General features: G+C 42.9%; 1 protein-coding gene across 4 annotated transcripts in view; it reads right to left on the bottom strand.

Moving 5' to 3' along the window:
- Positions 1 to 5,616, bottom strand: part of Tasp1 (taspase 1) — a 232,291-nt gene extending 226,675 nt beyond the window's left edge. For 3 of the 4 annotated variants that reach the window (XR_003843524.1, XM_029537038.1, XM_029537040.1), the window contains exon 1: positions 5,330 to 5,447. The gene's annotated coding sequence lies outside the window, so the exon portion shown is untranslated. Of the gene's footprint in view, positions 1 to 5,329; positions 5,448 to 5,571 lie in introns of those variants that run through there. The other variant, XM_029537039.1, reaches the window with a different exon arrangement.
- Between the last annotated feature and the right edge of the window lie 1,285 nt (positions 5,617 to 6,901).

Consider the following 6,901-nt stretch of genomic DNA (forward strand, 5'->3'; position numbering starts at 1 on the left):
ATTTCTTACTTCGAGGCCAGCCTGGTCTACAGAGCAAGTTCCAGGACAGCCAGGACTACACAGAGAAACCCTGTCTCGGGAAAAAAAAAAAAAAAAAAAAGAATCGGATGCTAGCCTTGGCTATATAGAGTGACTATATCTCAAAAGCAAAACAACAATAATAAAAAAGTTATCAGATTACACAGCAAATTCTATTTTCAATTATATTCCCAGAAAACTAAAATCATCCACATACATAATTCTATCTGAACAAAGTTGTCTATGATACAAGTTCTGGCTTCTCGTAAACTGTACTTCTTAATCTCCTTACACTCTGACTAACTTCCTGCTCTTCATGCAAGCATGCCAACCCACAATGCTTCTTCATGAAGCCTCTAGGCCTATTTTAACATCGTCAGAACTGTCCTTCCTGCCAATCTTTCAAAACAATCCCCTCAGCAAATCTTTTAGCTTTTATATGCTCTGACTTGAAATAAAATTATAGCTAGAGAGAGCCACAGATTTTTCCCTTGGAGCTCAGTCTAGATGTTACTTACGAAAATGAGCTTGTTTGTTTGTTTGTTTGTTTGTTTTGGGGGGGGTTTCGAGACAGGGTTTCTCTGTATAGCCCTGGCTGTCCTGGAATTCACTCTGTAAACCAGACTGGCCTCGAACTCAGAAATCCTCCTGCTTCGGCCTCCCAAGTGCTGGGATTAAATGCATGCACCACCACTGCCCGGCTTCACACATCTTTTTTTCCTTACTGCATAATCTTCTAACACACCCTACAGTCATCTCAAACCACACCAAAATCCTATAGGTTTCTTCTACCCATGTTTAGCCCAAATACCTCTTAGCATAAATATTACACCGCATCTGCACTTTTCTCCATAAACACAAGCTATCAGAGAACAAACTTTCACAAGAGACTGCCACGATAAATCTCATGAAGGACAATGCTGAGCAAAACAAGTCAGAAACAGACAATATACAAAAGGAAATACAAGCTGAACATCCAATATTAAAGAATATTCAAAAAAGAACAAAAAAAAGTTTATAACTAACACCATACTGGTAGCTTAAGCTGAATGAAATTGTTTTAAAAAGGAATCCATATGTAGGCAGGAAAAACCTGACAATGTACAATACTGTAAATAGCATTTTTGCAGATACTGTACATATAAACTAGTCTATACAAACACAAGTTAACAGTATCAAAGATATACCTTTAAGGAGAACTTCAAAATCCTGTTTTCTCTAATACCCTTCAAGTTTGAACTTGTTTTACTCCGTACTGCCCACTGAAGAGACTTTTTATTTGACCATTTCTGAAACCAAGATGAATGCTAATTCACTAATCATCAAGACCAAAGGGAATCTCAAAACCTTCTTTCTTTTTTACTTCAGAGATTTTTCTAGGTACTAACTTAGCATCTAAATCTTGACCTTGGTGCTCTCAGATTTCTATGTGTCTACATGTATTTTTTCCTATCACATGTCATGATACTTGTTTTTTAAATAAACAATTTAGAAAAGTATCACATGTCCTGTTTAATCTTTCCAAAGCAGTGTAGGAAGAAGATTGTCAAGCAATCATCTATCTTGTAACAAAATATTCCTTTACAGGAGAAATCCAGCCCTTATGCTACTGCAATTGGTAATACAGACTATTGGCTATTCTGGAGCCCTGGTGACATAGGACTGTAACCCAGCCCTTAGGGAGGCACTGAGAAGGATCACTGCAAACTCAATGCCAGCCTGGTATCCAGAATGGGTTTCAGTCCATTCATGGATATGAAGTGAGAAGCTATCCCATATTAAAAAACAAACACAGTATTTTGGGGCTTGGTATTATGACATTGACAGCGTCATGCTTCATTAAAAGAACTCCAAAACAAATGTATATTTATCTTTAATCTGTAATTCTACTGCTCAAAACACTTTCCACCTAAATTTTAAATACAGAAAAAGCTTGCTGGGTATGGTGATGCACGCCTTTAATCCCAGCACTTGGGAGGCAGAGGCAGGCAGATTTCTGAGTTCGAGGCCAGCCTGGTCTACAAAGTGAGTTCCAGGACAGCCAGGGCTATAAAAAAAAACCCTGTTAAAAAAAAAAAAAAAAAAAAAGAAAAAGCTTAGTCTTTCTTTGGTTGGTCTGGGTTGTTGGTTATGATTTGTTTTGCTTCATCTTGTGAGATAGGGTCTCACGGAGCCCAGGCTGACATCAAACTCCTGACCCTCTTCCCTCCACTCCCCAAGTTCTAGGACTACCAGCATGTGCTAGCACTCCCAGCTAGCTTTACGCCTTTTATGCTCTGCTTGATATAGAATACAGGATTTTAAACACATATGAAATTTAAGAATTCAACAGGAAGGAACGGGTTATACAGTAACATTACTCTTGGTCAGTTGATTTTCAAGATGAATGCCAAAAGGGGAAGTGGGGGCACACTCCCTCAATCCCAGGACACAGGAGGCAGAGGCAGGCAGATCTCTGTGAGGGAGTTCCAGGACAGGCAAGACTACTGGAGAGACCCTATCTTGAAAAACAAAAACAAAAGATAAACATATCCAGGCTGGTGTGTGTGTGTGTGTGTGTGTGTGTGTGTGTGTGTATGTGTGTTGTGGGGTGGGGGTAGGGGGTGGGGTAGGGGGTAGGGCCAGGAAGTCTGCAAGGGTGGTGCAAATTAGAGAAGGCAGAGTAAAGCCCTATTCATCGCTGCGGCTACACTAAATCCAGTACATCAAAACCATCAGTCAGACCTGTAAAATCTTAGAGTAACCGGCAATTATACATGGATAAATATTTCTGACTCTGGATTCGGCAAATTTTTTTATTTTTATTTCTTTTTTTTTTTTTTTTGGTGGTGGTGGTAGTTTTATTTATTTATTTATTTATTTATTTTGGTAGTGGCAGTTTTGTTTGTTTGCTGGCTTGTTCGTTTAGTTTTGGGGGGCAAGATTTATTTGAGAGAAAAATCCCTGTATTATGTAGCTCTGGCTACCCTGGAAATTGCTGAGAGATCCCCTTTCTTCTGCCTTCTGTGTTCTGAGATTTAAGGCATGTGCCCACACAACACCCAGCCTCACAAATGGTTTCTTTTTTTTTTAATTTATTTATTATTATATGCAAGTACAATGTAGCTGTCTTCAGACACACCAGAAGAGGCTGTCAGATCTCATTATGGATGGTTGAGAGCCACCATGTGGGATTTGAACTCGGGACCTCCGGAAGAGCACTCAGTGCTCTTAACGGCTGAGCCATCTCACCAGCCCCACAAATGGTTTCTTAAGTCAGATGTTTGACACAAAACTGGTCTACACAGTGAATTTCCAGGCCACAGTAAAACCCATCTCAAAAAAATAAATAAATAAATATAAAAGCCACCTAGGGCTGGAGAGACAGCTTAGTGATTAAGAGCACTAACTGGCTGCTCTTGATTCCCAGCGCCCACAAGGCAGCTCACAACCATCTTTAAGTCCTACCCCAGGGGACCAGATGCCATCTTCTGGCCTCTGTTTATAAAAGGCAAGAATGTAGTACCAGACATATATGCAGGCAAAACATGCATCCACATAAAATAAATTTAAAAGTATCTAGTCAAACAACTTAAATATTTCTCCCAAACTATTTAATGATATATAAGTACAAAGATAGATTATTAAAATTAACCATAAAAATCAAAACAATAGTGAGACACTATTTCCCTAGTACCACTATAAGACACATATCATCACAACAGGTGTTTGCCAGAATTTGGAGATGAAGACCTTTCTAATCTTTGGGATTCAATGTGCTGTGGTCATTCTGGAAAGTGTCTGTTCAGTTCTCCAAACATACCACCCAGAAGTTCTACTTTAATGTACATACCAAAACAAAAACAAACAAAAAAAAACAAAAAATAACAACAAAAAACAAAAAAAGATAAAATGTAAAACTAAAATCAAATATCCACACAAAAAGTTACAAGTATGATGTGTACAGAATTATTCCAAATAACCCAAAGGACAAAACAATCCAACTGCATATCCATAAAAAGGAGCAGGTGAGGCAGGTCCATCCGTGGTAGGATGTTTACCCAGCATGTGTGCGGTCCATCCCCAGAACCAACCGGGGAAAATACAGAAATACAAAGGAATGAGGCATTACTGCATAGCTATGGACAAATCTTGAAAACACTATGCTAACTGAAAGGAGCTGGACAGAAAAGGAAACCTGTTACATGGTTCTACTTACTTAAAACGTACAAAACAGAAAAATACAATACTAAACCATGGAAGGAGGGGGAACTGTATTGGGCACAAGATATCTGGAGAAGGTGATAAAAAACGGTCTGGAACTAGACAGCTACTACATATATACAACTTTTGAACACTTAAAATGAGAGAGGGGAGCCAGGCATGGTGGCGCACGCCTTTAATCCCAGCACTTGGGAGGCAGAGACAGGCGGATTTCTGAGTTCGAGGCCAGCCTGGTCTACAAAGTGAGTTCCAGGACAGCCAGGGCTAAACAGAGAAACCCTGTCAAAAAAAAAAGGGGGGGGGGAGAAGCTTACAATTTAAAAGGGTACTGTATTGATTACACCTCAATTTAAAAAAAAAAAAAAAAAAACATAACCAGGGCTGGAAAGACAGCTCAGCAATAAAGAGCACTTGCTTCTCTTGCAGAGGACCTGAATAAGTTCCTAGCACCACGTGCTGGCTTACATCCATCCTTGATTCCCCCAGATGCCCTCTACTGGCCTGCACGGATATGCTCATGCTCATGGTGTACAGACATTATGATGCAAGCACTCACAGACATAATACCACCACCACCACCACCCCTAAAAAAAAGCAAAACCAATCTATCCGTGGAATGAATGCAACATACACAAAACTGCAATTTCTAGTTTCAACCATATTATACACATACACTTGTAGGTGACATCTACAAGCACGTAAGAAACTATAAAGCACAAGATCCTTAGTGGTGGCAACTATGTTAATCTCTTTTCCTGCAATTCCCAAACATTTTCTAATAACCACTGCTCTGCTTCTAATAACCAAACGCCCGAGTGAATAAGTTAAACTCCCTTAGCTTGTTATTCAAAGAAAGGTCTTGGTCCAATGCCGCCCCCCCCCCAGCCCTTCCCTTCCTCTCCTCAGTATAATTAAGTTGAACTCAGAGGAATCACTGTGCCTTCTACTTCAAAACACCTCCAAGCTTACAGCCACTCGCCCGCCTCTCCTCTGCACCGACTGGATGCTTCATGTCCCTCGGGACTCTAACCCGGCCTCTAATACACTCAGGGAAGCTCTGACCCCACCGCGACATCTGTCTGTGACACATCCCGGGCCCGCTGCGGACCTGGGACACGTGAGTTCCCTGTAGCCTGGGACTGCACAGCGCGCGAAGAGCTCCGAGAACTCCGCAGCCAAGGGAACTGGCGGGGCCGGGGAATCCTTGGGGCCCTGTGCCGGGCCGGGCAGGTGACGCCGTGCGAGCCGTCCCGAGCGATGGGGTGAGGACGCCACGCGGGCCTGCGGGACCATACGGAGCCGGAGCTAGGCAGCCGCGACGCGGACAGCGTCAGAACCAGGGACACTCACCCGCGTCAGCGCAGAGCACTCACTCACAGGAAGTAGTCGCTCGCCCGTTGCCAGGGTGAGGAAGCGGGAGTGGCGTAAAGCCTTTCTATTGGTCGACGGGCACACGTGGCCGGAAGCAGACGCCCCGCGAGGCTGAGTCCTTGTCGCCTAGGCTGTAGCATCACTTTTTTTTTTTTTTTTTTTTTTTTGGTTTTGGTTTTTTGAGACAGGGTTTCTCTGTATAGCCCTGGCTGTCCTGGAACTCACTTTGTAGACCAGGCTGGCCTCAAACTCAGAAATTCGCCTGCCTCTGCCTCCCAAGTGCTGGGATTAAAGGCGTGCGCCACCACGCCCGGCTGACTGTAGCATCTCTTTAAGCGTCTGAGCGGAGGCACACCGCGGTATCTCCGGCTTCTGATTTCTGAGGATTATAGATATATATTGGCATTTGGGGGGTTTGTTTGTTGTCATAGCTGTGCAATCGCCGTTGCCCACCTTGCTTTCACTGTGCTCGGTAATTAGCTTTCAGGATGTGTCTACCTGTTTCCCACGAGGTTGACTGACGAGCGGTGTTGCACGTCACGAAAATAGTAGCCATCATTGATGAGAGGGTTGCAGAAGAACCCTTCCCTCATCCATGTAGCCTTGACTCCTGTGGAAAACTAGGAATCAACCTAGGTTTTGTATAAGTGGGAGTCAGAAAATGTAGTTAGCCTTTAACTGTCCAAGATCAAAGACCAAGAGCCAGTAGCAATCTCAAAGTTTTCCTTGTAACTAGTATCAAGAATCGTTTGACAAGCTGTTTGTAGGGAGCAGATATTAAAAGGAATAGAATAGTGCAGGTTAAGTATCAGTCGTCTGAGATACTTGAGAAGAATTTGGGAATTTCTTTTCTTCAAATGTTTAAATACTTGCTTATACATAATAAAACGTCCTGGGTGATAGGTTATTTCTCCACCTGTGAAATGAGCCAATTCAAACCAGTTACGATTATACTAAAGGCAGAATATTGGGAAGTTGCTTTCGGGGGAGTTCACTGACCCCAAGGATTGAGGCCAGGGGAGCCATGGAGGTGGGAGAAGAGAAGGAGAACAAGAGACCAAAATATCTTGATTATAGAGGGGAGAGCCTCTTGGGGAAGGGCAGCTCAGCTGCGGGGCAGGAAAATTCAGGGTTGGGGGGGAAAGTTCGCCAAAAAGGGTCTGAGGGATGCTGGGAGAACCTGGAGGTCAGGTCTGCTTTGGTATGTGCCTCAGTCCCTTGTCCCTGGTCCTAAACCAAAGCACAGGGGATGAGACTCCAGTTGCAAAAATACTCAGCTGTATTTCATGCAGACACTATACACAGAGAC

Source organism: Mus pahari, chromosome 3 (genome assembly GCF_900095145.1).
Source record: "Mus pahari chromosome 3, PAHARI_EIJ_v1.1, whole genome shotgun sequence".
Lineage (NCBI taxonomy): Eukaryota > Metazoa > Chordata > Mammalia > Rodentia > Muridae > Mus > Mus pahari.